Below are 15,645 nucleotides of genomic sequence, written 5' to 3'. Positions count from 1 at the left end.
AAGTGTCTTTGTTACCCTCCGAATGACAATTATTTCGCAGTTTGAGTAATAACTATTATTTGACTTTTAACAATGTAATTCTACTTTGAGTTTGTCATGATTTAATTGCCAATTTCAATTCTCCCTGCCTTTTCTACACATCTAAAATGGTCTTTTTTATTCTTGTCTTTTTTCATTTTGTAGGAAGACAGGAGAAGACAACTGACGTTGAGGGAGACTCAGACATCTTCTGGTGAACTCCTGCTGCATTGGAGGGGGTGACAGAGGTACAGACATCACACCCGACTCCTGACAGGCAGAGGCTCCTCCCATGGGGTCTGATGTTCACCCTGAAGCTGTGTCTTTGGTGTGTGTGGCAATCACAGGACTTCCAAGAGCCCCTATACTTAAAAACAGTTATTGTGACCCTATCCTTTCCATTTAATTGGTGACTGGAGTTACCAATCAGCAAATGGGAAAATAATCTCTCTCATCCCTTTTCAGCACCTTGGCTCTTAGCATGTTTTGATTAGATGGGGTTCATGAGCTGTTATCCCGAGCTCTTATTAAGGTGGGCATCAGTGCAGTGGTTCTCTACTTGTGCATCACGACCCCTTTGGCAAACCTCTATCTCCAAAAAATATTTACATTATAATTCATAACAGTAGCAGAATGACAGTTATGAAGTAGCAATGACAATAACTTTATGAGGGTCCCACAGCATGAGGAGATATACTAAAGGGTTGCAGCATTAGGGAGGTTGACAACCATTGAGCTGGAGACTCAAGGTGAATGAATTCATGGCACAGAGCCTCATGGGGTAAAGAGAGGTAGGTAGGGTGATCAATGCCTTCTCCTAACCTCTGTGCTTTCTGAGGCGCTGACTTTAAAGGGAAAGACAGTACTATTTCTACTTGAAAGTACATGGCTCATTTCCATATCTAGTTTGCATTTCCTTGCATCTAGTGAGGAAAATGTTAAAGGGCCAGCCAGATGGCTCAGCAGATAAAGGTGCTTGAAGCCCTGCCTACTGACCTGAGTTCGATCCCCAGCACCCACACTGTAAGACAGGAAAGCCTACTTTAATGAGCTGTCCTTTCACTTCTGCACATGGGCTGTCACGTGCACGAATCCCCCCCCCCGACACACCTGAAACAGTAATAAATTTAAAAGTAATAAAACTTTAAGGCCATATCAAGTAAGTTTTGGGCAATTGTTGGTTCCTGTTACAAGACAGGCATTTTCTTACATGATAGATGAGGGGGAGATTTTGTCTTGAGCCACACAACTGTCTATGCTGGGAATAGGGGAGTCATTCTAAGTGGAGAGATGTATTTTCTAACAGACAAACAACAAACAGAGGGTGTGACGAGAAGATGGGATGGCTGTCACCTCTACACTATTGCTTGACGAATCATGGAAGCAGTGATTGCATCTTGGACTTTCAGCAACTGGCCTGCTCTAATCTTATAGGCAAATGCTCTATGAAAAGTCACCATGTACATCTCTCTTCTTGTCACTGGCTTGGAAATACACAGTACACACGTGGGGGCTGCAGGAGGAGGTGAGAGCTTCCAGGGTTGGCTGTAGTGGATTTTGCTGACTTTTGCTAAGGAGACAATGCAAAAAGTTTAAGTTTGAAAACTGCACTAAGATGCATCCAGTTTTAGAAATTAGGAGTTTATTAGAATATGTTTTAAAAATATTTAAGAATATTTATTTTTCGGTTTTATATTTCTTCACATGCCTAAAACCTAGAGCAGTAGCAAAGGTAAGTGTAGCTTTTAAGTTAGCATGCAGAGCTAGCTACGGCCTCAACACTGCCAGTGCTCTGAGCAACCAGAGCCTGACACATGGGTCCCTACGTTCAGAGCCTGTTCTAGTTACATTTTTCATTGCTTCAACTTCCTATGTCTGACATGAACGGCTTAATGGGGGAAGGAATATTTTGGCTCGGTTTCGGAGGGTTCAGACACTGTTGCTTGCCTTCCATGTGGGTGGGTGGCACGGATCCAGGAACTTGTGGCAGAGTTTGACGTTTTCACTGTTTTTGTTCTCAGCCCAAGAGATGGTGCCAGCCATGCTCAGCTCTCTACTCCCTTGCGCTCAGGAATGGACTTGCAAGTCTCCTAGGAGACCATAAACTCAGTCAAGTTGACGGTGAGGATTATTCATCTCACCGCACCCGTGGTTCTCTCAGTTTTTGTTTTTTGTTTTTTGTTTTGTTTTTTTTTTTTGGTCACAGAACTTTATTGAGGGGCGGGGCTCCGACATCTGCACAGCTACAACTGAATCTCACGGTAGGCCCGCTTCTCCACCAGCTTCACTTTGTATTTGCGCTTAAACTTGGCTTGTTCTCGGGGCTCAATCATATTTCTCTTCTGGAAGCTCTTGAACCTGTCTCGGAGAATGTCACCTTCTGGCTTCAGTGTCCTGAGTGAGCCAGACAGCTCAGAGCTGAGCTGCACATCAATGTCAGGAGCCTGGTACTTGAACCGTCCCAGCCTTCAGGGCTTGTCAGCCTCTGCCAGTCGCCGTATGCGCTGCTGCTCCCTCCGGCGTGCCAGTTCTGCCAGCCTTCAGGCCACCTGGGCCTTGATCCCATGCAGCCTGAAGAGTTCTTGGTGCTTCAGCTGGGCTGCCCTCAGTGCAGCCTGCTGCACCCGCAGCTTGCGAGCAGCTTTCTCCTGCCGCCGCTGCTGCTCCGTCTTCTTCTCCATCCTCTTCTCAGGACCAGCAGCACCAGTGGGTGAGATCTCGGTGGTCCCATCTCCAGCCTCTGGCTTCGCAGCACGGCCTGCCTCATGCTTATTCCTCACCATCAGACTCCTCCAGCAGGCCCTCACACATCTCCCAAAACACAGACTCCTGGGTGGCAGCTTGCTCTGAGGTGGGCAGGGCCAGCTGTCGCTCCAGCTTTTCTGCCTCTTTCTCACGCTGCAGCTCCACCTCGTGGGCCTCTCAAAGCAGGGCCTGGTGATCTTCAAAGGTTGGGTTGTAGGAGGCTCCTGCAGGAATCACCTCTACTGCAGGCACCTGGGAAGGCTTGATGTGGAGGCGTTGTGGCTGCCTCACGCCTTTCTTGGTCTGCTCCAGAAAAAATGCATCCTGACCAATCAAAGGCGTGTCCAGAGGGTTGTCTGGGTTCCAGAGGTCATAGAAGGGTCGCTCAATGATGTCCTGGGGCCCAGGTTTGGCCTTTGGTGTGGGAGGGCTAAGGAGTCGGGCCTGTGCCTTGCGCACATCCCTGGGCAGCTCGCCCTGCTTTGCCAGTTTCTCCCATAACTCCTCCTTTCGCCTGAGCTTCTTGGCATTAGGGACCTGATGTGTGAGGATGTCTTTGGGTGCAGGGATCTTAGAATGATTCTCAAGGGTAAGGTCAACCCTTAGGGGTTTCTGGAGACGCTGTGACTTCTTCTGGACCAAGGTCCTCTTCTTTCTTGGTTCTTTTCTCTTGAATCCAGTGTCCACGAAGAAGAGCTTTTCGTTTGGGGCCTCTGCCAACAAGCCACCGGTCGTGCACTCCTGTAGCCTGACGTCTTCCAGGAACTGGTCGACCTCTAACCCCAGCAGCTCCTCCAGCCGCGCTTCTTGTTTCTGGGGCCCTGCCACCGCCACCTCAGAGCGGGATCCACCGAGGTTGGCCGCAGCCCCAGGAAGCCAGAGTCTGCCTGGCTTCTTGAGCAGAGCTTCTCACCGTCCCTGTTACCACCCGCAGCCATCTTCTTAAAGGAAGAGCTTAGTTCGGTTCTCTCAGTTTAAACTCTTGGAGCAAGAGTAGCAGTGGCGGCAAGAACATAGGTCATTAGCCAAGTATGGTCGTTTTGCCTGCGGTCTGTAACTTCGCCCCACAGACATCTGCAATTGCATACCTAGCAATCTAGTATCTGTAATCACACACCTAGCCGATGCTCCTCATTCTTTTTTTCTCCCTCCGACAGACCAGGCTTCTGACAAGGCTAGGAATGCATTTCTTTTTGTTTGGCTTTTCTTTATGTTTGTACACCATGAGGTAGGTTGTTACCGGTAAACTTACCTACGAGCAGAAGGATATCAAGGACCTGGGACACTGCTCTGGGAGTCAACAGATCGATTGACTGTCCATAGATTGCGAGTCAAGAGATGGATTACACTCATTTCTACCTAGTGTTGCTTTTTAATTATCTCTTAGTAAATTAGACTTGCTTTATAAAACTTAGATCATGTACCCTTTTCTCTGGGCAAGAACGAAAGTTTTTTTTTTTTTTTAATCTTTAAAAAAAAAGAACTCACATGATATGTACTGACTGATAAGTGGATATTAGCCCAGAAACTTAGAATACTCAAGATACAAGTTGCAAAACACATGAAACTCAAGAAGAATGAAGACCAAAGTGTGGTCACTTTGCCCCTTCTTAGAATTGGGAACAAAACACCCATGGAAGGAGTTACAAAGTTTGGAGCTGAGACGAAAGGATGGACCATCTAGAGACTGCCCCACCTGGGGATCCATCCCATAATCAGCCTCCAAATACTGATACCATTGCATATGCCAGCAAGATTTTGCTGAAAGGACCCTGATATAGCTGTCTCTTTTGAGGCTATGCCAGTGCCTGGCAAATACAGAAGTGGATGCTCACAGTCATTTATTGGATGGATCACAGGGCCCCCAATGGAGGAGCTAGAGAAAGTACCCAAGGAGCTGAATGGGTCTGCAACCGTATAGGTGGAACAACAATATGAACTAACCAGTACCCCCCAGAGCTTGTGTCTCTAGCTGCATATGTAGAGACCCATTGAGAAGAGAGGCCCATTGGTCTTGCAAACTTTATATGCCTCAGTACAGGGGAACACCAGGGCCAAGAAGTGGGAGTGGGTGGGTAGGGGAGGGGGGGAGGGGAGGGGGGACTTTTGGTATAGCATTTGAAATGTAAATAAAGAAAATACCTAATTAAAAAATGTAAAAAAGAAAAATAGAGTTTAAAAAAAAAGAGGTCAAAGTTACACAGTTTCCTTTAAAATGACACAGATTAAAGGTTTGATTAGAATTCAACCTTGAACCAATATTCTTTTTTTTTTTTTTTTTTTTTTTGGTCTTTCAAGACAGAGTTTCTCTGTGTACCCCTGGCTGTCCTGGAACTCACTCTGTAGACCAGGCTGGCCTCGAACTCAGAAATCCACCTGCCTCTGCCTCCCAAGTGCTGGGATTAAAGGCGTGTGCTACCACTGCCCGGCAAACCAATATTCTTGGAAGGAAACATTCCATAATTTATGCTGTATGTCTTTCCAGCTGGTTCTTTTGAGTGATCTTATCAAATCCACTGAATAGCCAACAACAAAGGTTAGAATCCTCCAAAGCAGAGACCCCTCAGAGGACTCAGAGTCTGCTTTAGGGGAAACCCAGCCTCTCTTCTCCTTAGATGTCTCTGTCATGGTCAAGTTTATGTGCAGACCTCGGTTCCACCTCTATGTCTCACCTCACAGCTTTCAAGTGACAAAATTACTTGCAAGTTCATTAAAATCAAATCTAATCGGAGTACAGACGATCTGGGGGAAGTGGACCAATGAGAGAGGGCAGAAAGGACGTCTGGAGGACAGTGTGCAGTTGATTCTTTGATGGTTGACTTGCATTATTGGAACGGCAACTTGAGAAGAAGCCTGGCAGACAGACAGTGTCACCTCACATCCCTAGGACATGTTTTTATACAGGAAGAGTCCCAACTACAACATGCGAAGTGAAGCAGTATTGTGTTTAGGGCAGGTTTTTAATATGCAGGTACAATTCAATGCACTGACTATGGATTTAATTTTTTTTTATTATGAAAAAACTCCCTGACTTTAAGCATTTGGGGGATTTAAGTTAATGGTCTCACTGCACTTTCTGTTAGGATTTCCATAAATATACTTATGCTTTTATTCTACTTAAAATGTAATTAAAGTGTTTCCACTGACTACCTTAGCTCATATATACCAAGAAAAGGCAGCAGGCCTGGGAACCACTCTGAAAGAGTAATAAGTTTCTGAAACAATAAAAGCGAAGCCAGGCAGGCTCCAGTGAATACCAATGACTCCTCAGCTTTAAGCCACGGTGCTCTCCATGGTCACGGAGCAGAAGGAAATTGGACATCCTGCACACTGCCATTTTTTTTTTCCTGAATAGGGGAACATGTTTTTGTGATTCAATAACCGCCTCCCACACCCCTCACACCGCCACCATTTTCCACAGGGTGTAATTACACATCTCAGTGGCCCACCTCGAGAGAATGTTACTCCAAAATGATGCAGTCTGTTAAAAAATGCCACAGCTCTTAGATATTAAAAGAAGAGGAGGAAAGCCCTATTCAGCAGAGAAGCTGACAGAGGGAATGGGGTTGGGGGTCGAGGCTGTACAGAGCGACAGAGTGTTTTCAGGCAGCGTGGGGTCAAGTGTTTTAGAAGCTTCTGAAATCGAATTTTTCCTCCCTTTCTCTTATGAATAAAATTGTGCACGTTAAAACTATTGAAATCATCACCCTGGAAGGAGAAGATAAACTCCCTGGGGCGTGCAGAGTCTCTGGACTTTCTTTGTTTTCTGCCCATATTTCTCTTCTAGTTCTCCCAAGCATTGCATTTTATTAGGTCTGTATAAACTATTTATCACTGGAGCACTAAAGCAAGGGGGGACATTTTACTTTGCCTGAATGGCCACAAAGTGGAACGCTGATGGAAAGGGGCCCCAAGGTTCATGTTCAGTGGTTCCGGTGGCCTCTGGTTACTACTGTCCTTCTCCAATGTCCCAGATGAAAGCCATCAAAGTATTAGCCACTTCAAGGGCAGATGGGTGAGATCTATACCCCTTTGTGCTGTGTCTGCAGAAACCACCACTGACATGTGCACAGCTATTGTGCCTTCTAAGGAAATTGCTAAACTCTTAGCAATCCAATGGCCTTTTAAAGGTTACAATTAGGAACCGGGCAGAATTTCACTATTTGGAGTGTCAGGAGGGTGGAGGATACTCCTTTATTGTGATACTTGGTGATACTCCTTTACCCAACATTGCTTTGTAACCTAACACAGCCTATATAGATCAGTGGGCAGAATGGCCCTCTGCATCTGGTTGGGCTTCAGGACATGTTTCTCATGCTGGTGATGTCACCCTGACTGAAAGACACATGACATCCATACAAAGTCAGTTTCTCTTTGAAGTATGTCCTTCCTGGATATTTAGAGCACACTCAATCTTTCTGTTCACATGTGCCCAGTCCAGAGTCTGTCGGCAGGCACCTCTTACTACTGATGAGCATATTCCTCATGTGTGCCAAGGAAAACACAGGGAAACATCCAACACATGGAAAGAGAAAAGAAAACAAATCCAACTAATGGATGAGTGAACACAGTTCCTTAAATAAATGAGGGATGGAGACAGAGGTGGGGAGAAGGGGCAGCGGAGGGGTATATGCTACAGCTGTTTCATGAAGGGGTGCTCACTACGGAACTGGGGTGAACTCCAGTGTGGTGATAACATGGGGATGGCCAATGCTTTCTTGGCCTGCATGTCTTTAAAGGACAGCTTAGAAGGAAGACCCCGATTCTCTGGAAGGTATGGAACCCCTCTTTTTTGGGGTGCTTTGTTCAGATTTGGAGGCTTTTCTGGCTGCTTGAATAGGTGAGGAAACTCTAAGTTTTGAATAAAGGGAGTGCTGGCTTGCTAGAACCTGTTCCTAAAGGGTGTTTTGTTTTGTTTTGTTTTGTTTTGTTTTGTTTTGTTTTGTTTTTAGTAGGCTTGTCAATGGAGGGTTTTCAGCATCCAGGGGCTACATCTACAACCCGGGCTTCTTTGACAGAATCTCTTTTGTTTATTACAGAGTGAGGACAAGTATAGCAAGAGGCTGGAGGGGCAGACATTTATAACAGTGTGAATATCTGTCACGTGATGGTCAAGTCAAAGATGACTTGTTCAAGCTGGGCTTGGGTCAGTCCCTGCCTCTCTCTTGATTGTGCTGTAAGTCAGAGAGATTGGTCAATCATTCAGAGTATTCTGGGACATGGATCTACCCTTGTCCTTACTGCATTACCCTGGTAACCCTGAGGAGGCCACTGTCATTGGGAGGTGTCAGAGAAGTGATATCACAGAGGTGCCAGGCACAGGCATCAAGGAAAGGGCTGCTCTGTTTGCAAGGTAGCTGAGAGGATCAGAGCCATTGAATTTTGCAATTTTGGGAGGTCGTGCCAGGCTGCAGCCCTACCCCCAGGATCACCACCTGTATTGCAGAAAGGCTCTTTTCATTTCCCCTGAGGTACAGATAGTGCTGGGGTGTAGGATATTAGCATTTCCTGAAACCGCAATTTCCTCCCTCTCTGTACCAAAGCCCAAAAGGTTGTCAGTGAGCCTGTGCTAGAGGTACCCAGCTCTTCCAGAAGGACCAGAAGTGCCTCCTTTGGGAAAGGTAACCTGGAAGCTGCCGGAAAGCAAAGGGATGCTTCCATGGAAAATGCCAGCTGCTCCTGTCCTGAGAGCAGCTGGAAAAGCGAGTCCTTATTTATCTTTCATTGAACTACTGCAGAAGCCTCTGGACCAGTCTATTTGCTGCCCTGTGCTTCACAGTGAGCTCCTTGAAACAGCCCAGGCTCCCTGGCACTTTCCTATTTGCAACCCTTGGAGTCTCCTTATTGATGCCACAGCTACGCGGCCTGAGGTTGGTCTGAATGACATGTGCAGCATGCAGAAGGTGCTCAAGCAGTGCAGTCTGAGGTAAACACTCAAGCACGGCTGCCATCCACTGCTTTGGTGTTAAAGCTTGAGACTCTGATGACGGGCCATCTTTGCTGACCCTGTTGCTGACTTTTGTTGCTGTGTCTCCAGTGATTCATTCTATGCCCACCCTCCACAGTGGCTCTGCCTTTTTCCTTTATTGCTTCTACACTACACACAGGTTTCTTTTTCTTTCTGATAGTAGGTCTTACCATGTAAGTGCATGCTCACGGCTAAGCTCTATTCCAGCTCCTAGGGTAACTGTTTGGTGTTTGCTGATCTAGTTAAGAACTAAAACCAAATATTCAACAAACATCTACCTTTAAGTGTGACTTCTTAGAAAGCTGTGACTTTTAAAAAGTTCTCACCTTAGAAATCGGAGTGCACATAAGCTCTGTCAAACAGGACTGCAAAGACAGAGTACACATCTGAAGAGATGACAGGCTTGGGTATGAATAAGTATAGCAGAAAAAGGAACTTTAATATGCAATTTGTGGCTCTCTTTTGACATGTATTAATTTATAAATTCTCTTGGCACAGTTCCCTGCTCTTTCTGTAATACCAAAGCTGAGATGATTAGAGACAAAAATTTACAAAGAAGACCCTTGTTTAAAATGTGGGAAAGAAGTTTAAAAATGCTTTTTCAGTTTAGTGAAAAATAATGACATCACAGTTTGCTGAGGGAAGTCCAGTGGCGATTCTTATTAATTCATTTGTTTAGCAGGTTCCACTGTGGAGCTGTGTCTCTGGCTGGCCCGTGTTAACTCTACTGAAAAGTGCAGGTGGACATTATTTCTAGAGTCATACAAGACCTTCCTTGACTACGTTTAGCCAGATATCCTTCCTTGTTGAAGACTGCACACACCTTTTCCGATTTGCCAAGTCCTGACACCAAGCTATCATTGATGTATGGGAAGGGATGCCATGCAAGACAAAGGCTTGAACCTAATAGGTACAGGCAGAAGTTCCAGGATGCTGGGAAGACCTTCCCATAGAGACAGAGTAGTCCCACCTTGGGAACCCTGTATGAACAGATGCATCATCTTGCTGCCTGTCTTGGGTAGACTGCACTGCCCATTTGTACGCACACTGTCAAAGCCACACTTCATCTGGGTAATATGCTTTGGGAGTCACAGGTACAGGCTGAAGAAAGTGGAGAGAGAACCCCAGAGGCTGACGGTGGCAGAGACACAACTCACAGCATCTCTTTAAACTTTACTATGTGGTGTACCCACTGTTACCATTTCCCTTGACCCCATCACATTCTTCTACTTGATTAAATGAGTTATTCTATGTGATACATTTACTTTTAAATGGATACTGATATCATTATAATAAATGCAAGGCTTACCCAGGAGGTAAAGATAGAGAAAGCAGAGAGGAAACAAACAAGCAAGCAAATGAACAATGCCAGCATCAGACTCCAACCGAGCCACATTTCATGGCCATGCTCTGAACCTGAAGCTCCTTTTTAGGCTGAGAGAGACACAGAAACCATGAGAGGCCCCAGACCAGAAGACTTAGACTTTCATCCCAGCTCTGATAAACTCTCAGCCAGAGCAAGTTACCACATCTGTTTTTCAATTTTCATGGTAGGATTTCTATAACATTTTTAACAGGTTTGCCTTCTATCTTAAGGGCAGGTAAGCAGCCAGCCAGAGGCCTCACTGCATGAGTGGCATGGTCTGCTTCTCTAGCATCTGTGTGAAACCAGGTTGGCGGCATGTGTCTGTGACCCCAGTGCTGAGCAGCGGCTTGCTGTCTTCAAGTTCAGCTGACTTGTGAGTTAGTTTCAGTTCCAGTGAGAGATCCTGTCTCAGAAGGACAAGGTGAGTGGAAAGAAGCTGAGGGGACACTTGACATGGACCTCTGACCTCCAGATGTAAGCATGCACACAAATAAGATCTGCTGATATCAGTGAAAAGAACACATAGAATTTGTGGCTGTAGAGTTAAGACGTAGATAATGTATGGAGCTTCTAGAACTTTCAGGGAAATGTACAGAGCATTCTAGGCACAGAAATTTATATGGCTTCCAGACTCAGAGTCTTAAAGAGAAGATGTCTGGCTTCTCCACACTTAGCACCCTCAACGTGGGACATTCACCTGAGACCTTTGAAGAATACTACCGGTATTAGTAAGTGACCACTGTCAATCAAGACATTGAAACATCATCTACCTCTCTATCCCTCTATCATATTATATCATATCATCTCTCTCTCTCTATCATATCTATCTATCTATCTATCTATCTATCTATCTATCTATCTATCTATCTATCTACCTACCATCTATAATTCACCATACTATTTTGAAGCATGGCTCTTGGAAAGCTTCAAGTTACTGTGACATAAGTGTTATAGGGATAATCAGTCATCTCACAATTGACTTTAAATCCTGGCTAGTAGGAGGCACTTACTTGCTTGGTACTGTGAATCTGGCCAAGAATCATCCAAGGTTGGAGAGCTTACAAGGCCTAGTAGTGACCCCACCCCTTTTACTATGCTAAGTGGGCAGAGTAGCAACTGTTGGTTCAATTCCTTTCTCTCTACCCACAAATTACTGTAATGTTCCGATCTTATAGATGTTCCTCTGTGGACAGTGTTTAACACAGAAATGTCCAGCTGGTCAAAGTGCAGGAAGGAAGTGTCAGCAGAATGCTCAGCCACAAATGGGACAACTGTATTGCATCTCTTTCTCAGGGTTCAGGTTAGGAAAGACCAACAGTGTCCTCTCTGCATCACAGGACCGGAACACTCATGATCCCATGGAAGCTGCACAGGATCAAGCCAGTCACCTCCCAGCCTGGAGCAGGAAGTGGTTCCTGTACCCCTAACTGAGGAGTCGTGGAGAGTTGATGGGGTTCTGGGGGATAAAGTCAGCTTTCTTTAAAGTGTATGTAGCCCAGGAGACTACGGGCAACACAAACTCGACCTGATGGCTGATTAAAAAAAAAAAAAAAAAAAAAACAACAAAGAGAGGACATTTAAGTTGGGGGTGCGTGGGAAGGGTGGATCTGAGAGAAGTTGTGGAGATGAGCAGGGGCAGATGAATATGATAACTGCATTGATGAAATTCTCAAAGAATTCATAAACATGCTGAAAATCAGGTTCAAGGATAACTTAAATAAATTGATCTAAACCTCATTTCGAAACAAAATAGCAAGAAATTATATCGGGCATTCATTTACTGCCTGGCCTTTTATGCTTAATTGACAACTATAGCAATCCCATGATTGGATAGAGAGCCCAGAGAAATAAAATGAACATATCAAAGGGACTGTTGTACCCTGTTTACACTGCAGCCATGTTCACAATGGCTACTGTGCAGAAAGGATCTAAGTGTTGACGGATATGTGAAAAGCTACAAATATTGTGGTACATATGAGGTGATATGTAAAGTAAGTTTTCTATATTGTATTGAAAAACTACATATGCATATATCCTATCTAATTTTAGATGAATTACTGTCACATTTGAAAGAGTAATAAGTGTCCATGGAGATATACACAAAAATTGTGGTACATAATAACAGTAAAGTGATATGTAAAGTATATTTTCTATATTGTATTGAAATATATATGTGTGTATATCCTATCTAATTTTAAATAAATTGCCATTATGTATGAGAGAGTAATGTCCCAGTACAGATCTTTTTGTCCTTTCTCTTCAGAACTACAATCTGAGGACACAATTCTGTTACTTTAACTGAATCAAGCTTAGATGCTAAAAGGAAGTCTCTAGAAGTTGCATTTATATTCTGCAGCTTGGTTTTTAAATGAGGAGTTGATCTTGTTTCAAGGAAGCAGATAATAGATTAAAAGCTTGAGGCTGCATGGTCTAACATTTTTTTACTTTTATTTCCAAAGTCGAGCCAAGACACTGCACACAAAGGGACATGTGACTTAAACTGTCTCTGTGAAGGCCACAGAGCTGAGCGGACATGGAGGCAAGCACAAGGTGAGTTTGAAATGCAAACATCGGAGCTCTGAAGCCTCGGGCATCCAGTGCTTCTGTCTGTTCCGAAACAGAATAGTCTTTCATTCTGTATCTAGATGCTTATTTCAGCAAAAAAATTACTTCTGAAAAAAGAATTTGAGTTTTTGCAAGAGGGTTCATAAAAAAAATAGGCTTAATATTTTCACCAGGAAAATTTTCTTTTATTTAATCAAACTCTGTATTTAGTGGTAATAACTGGACACAATGTCACACTGGTGGTACCCCCAGGGCAGTGCAGTACACTCACTGTGTCTCTATACTGCTCTAAGCAATCTAACCAAAGTACCTCAGAGAGGCCAGCGTAACTGCCCGACTCCCTCCTCCTTACCCTCATGTTAGAGCTGTAATATTCTCCTTGACATCGACTCCATCCAGGTTATTCTAAATTTTACTTTATCATTATTTTAGTAAACACTAATTTTGAAATAAAATTTAAGTTATGTCAAAGGATAAGTTTTTAGAAACTGTACAGCGTGTAGATAGTTTTGTACCCTTCCAGGGTAGGTTTGTGTAGACATTACCAACATGGTACCATAGTTGTTCTGCCCCTGAAAGAAACTCTTCATGGAGCCTCTTCGGTGTCAGCCCTCTGCCCTTAACTTCCACCTTCCATGCTTAGAATGTCTATAGTGTCTACATAAGGGTCTCTATGTGGGAACACAAGGATTTCCATTTTTCCCCACCACAGGGCTTTGGGGATCCATCCAAGCTGTTGTGCTATCCCAGCTCAGCCCTTGACTGCTATTCCATGACATGTCGTAAGCCAGATCCCTTTACTGTAACACAAAGCCTAGTACATGAGGACCATAGCAAGCCTTTGGATCTGATACACAGCATTTTATTCTAGTCTGATAATTAGATTATGTGCTTCCTTAATAGAGGTCTCTCAGTTGAATCACAAATGTCAAGATGTCCCAAGGTTTCCCAAATAAGTGCCGTTTTCTTAATATTATGGGATGAATGGCGTTCCTGTCCAAAACATTAAAACCCAAACGTTGGTATCTCAGAATGAGGGTAAGGGTGGAGATAGGTGTTTAAGGAGACAGTTCATGGTGTCCATACCCAGACAGAGAACTATGTGTGTCTGTGAGTGTATATGGCTTATGTAAAACTGAAGATGTATGAAGTGACTGATGACTTCATCAGATTAGGAGGGAAGATACCTGGGAAGGGCTAGGAGGAGGAAAGGACAGGGTGAAGGTGATATAATCAATCTATCTATCTATCTATCTATCTATCTATCTATCTATCTATCTATCTTCATGCATGTGCATATACATATGTATATACATATATAAGTATGTGTGTACATATACATATATATGTATACATGGATACATCTGTGTACACACACATGTTTACACATGTGCACACACACACACACACACACACACACACACACACACACAATGTTCGACTTACATGAAGCCGAAGATGTATGAAGTGACTGACGTCCTCATCACATTAGGGCAAAGTGACACCAGGGCATGTCTAAACACAAGGATGGCCATGGCAAACTATGGCCCAGTGAAAGGGAAGTGGGTTTCTGTTGTTGTTACCCTTCCTGGGGCCCCAGTGCATTGGCATAAGCCAGAGGTGTCATCGGGACTCTTGGTGACAACTTGTGCCCAATGGTAGATGAACACATATGAAATACAGGTGACTCTTGTGTCCCTCAGTGTCCTCATTTTAAAGTGGTGTTGTCTGTCTTTCCTGTGATCTCTGCAGTAGTACTTCCCTCACCGCTAGAACCTAAGCTCAGCCATGCGGCAAGCTCAGGGCTAGAGTCAGAGGGCCAGAACACTGCTGGGCCGGCCTCATGAGCTCGGTGAAGCAGACAGGAACTTGTTTGAATAATGAAATCATACACATGAGATAACAGGTTCTGGGGACATCTTGAGTACAAGGCTTACGCTATGTTGGGTGTCTGCCCTCCATCCATCTCAAGCTCCCTCAAATAAAACCGACAACTTATATAGATAAGCATCCTTGCCTTGGCTGGCCTTCACTCTGTTTCCCTCCTACTAATTAATAATCAGTTGTGCACTCAGCTCATATGAACTCAGAGACTGAGGCAGCATGCACAGGGCCTGTACGTCTGTACCAAGTCCATTGCATATGCATTCTGGCCTCCTGTTTAGTGTTTTTATGGAATTCTTGAGTGTGCACACGAGTGGGCATATGATTCTTGTGCCTTTTCTTGGGTTCTTTTCCTTCTCTTTGTTTTGTCAAATTCTGATGTGTTAATTTTACTCTAGAGTTTTCTCTTAGGAGCCTGTTTGTTTTCTACGGAGAGGCAGAAATGGGGTGGATCGAGATGTTGAGGGGAAGTGGGGAGGAACTGGGAGAAGCAGTAAGAGGGGACAGTGTAACCATGATGCATTATATGAGAAAAAAAATCTTATTTTCAGTAAAAGGAAAAAATTAGTCCTGACTTGATGCCGTCTGTTCTCAATATGATTTGCTCTGGATAGATACTAGATTTGATCCAATGTTCTTTCAGCATCTATTTTGAGATACAAAATATTGTCTGTTTTTTTATTTTGCTTAAAATATATTAGGGCAAGCAGTTAATACATATAAATCATATGATTAGTATAGTCTTAATCTGTTTTCCCAATATTCCTTTCCTGGGGTACACCTAGTTTGTTCATGTATACATTAAACATTGTTTACTAGTGATGATGTTTTTAAAATCTATGTTTATTTGTACCTTTAGCCTATAACTACTTATATTTTCATTTTCTTACTTAGAGTGGAAATATTTTCTGTTTTTCAACATGAACTGAATAGCTCTGTGTGTGTGTGTTTGTATGTATTTATTTCCTGGTTCTTTTAAAAAACAGTATTCATCCCTAAAGGCATTTCTACTCCAAGGGTCAGGGAGCTTGGCAGAAGGAATGTGGGAGCTGAAGACAGGGTGGGAGCCGGGGAAATTTGCTCCTGGGCAATTAGGAAT

At 43.9% G+C, this 15,645-nt stretch overlaps 1 protein-coding gene and 1 pseudogene across 4 annotated transcripts in view; both read right to left on the bottom strand.

Annotated features, from left to right (window-relative positions):
* Window positions 1-15,645, bottom strand: part of Ptprm (protein tyrosine phosphatase receptor type M) — a 688,723-nt gene that overhangs the window by 95,858 nt on the left and 577,220 nt on the right. The window lies entirely within an intron of this gene.
* On the bottom strand, window positions 2,213-3,701 carry LOC110312344 (ribosome biogenesis protein NOP53 pseudogene; annotated as a pseudogene).

This window comes from Mus caroli, unplaced genomic scaffold (genome assembly GCF_978045245.1).
Source record: "Mus caroli unplaced genomic scaffold, Mus_caroli_1 scaffold_18, whole genome shotgun sequence".
Classification (NCBI taxonomy): Eukaryota; Metazoa; Chordata; class Mammalia; order Rodentia; family Muridae; genus Mus; species Mus caroli.
The sequence above is the reverse complement of the archived record's forward strand: the minus strand, read 5'-3'. Positions and strand labels throughout refer to the sequence as shown.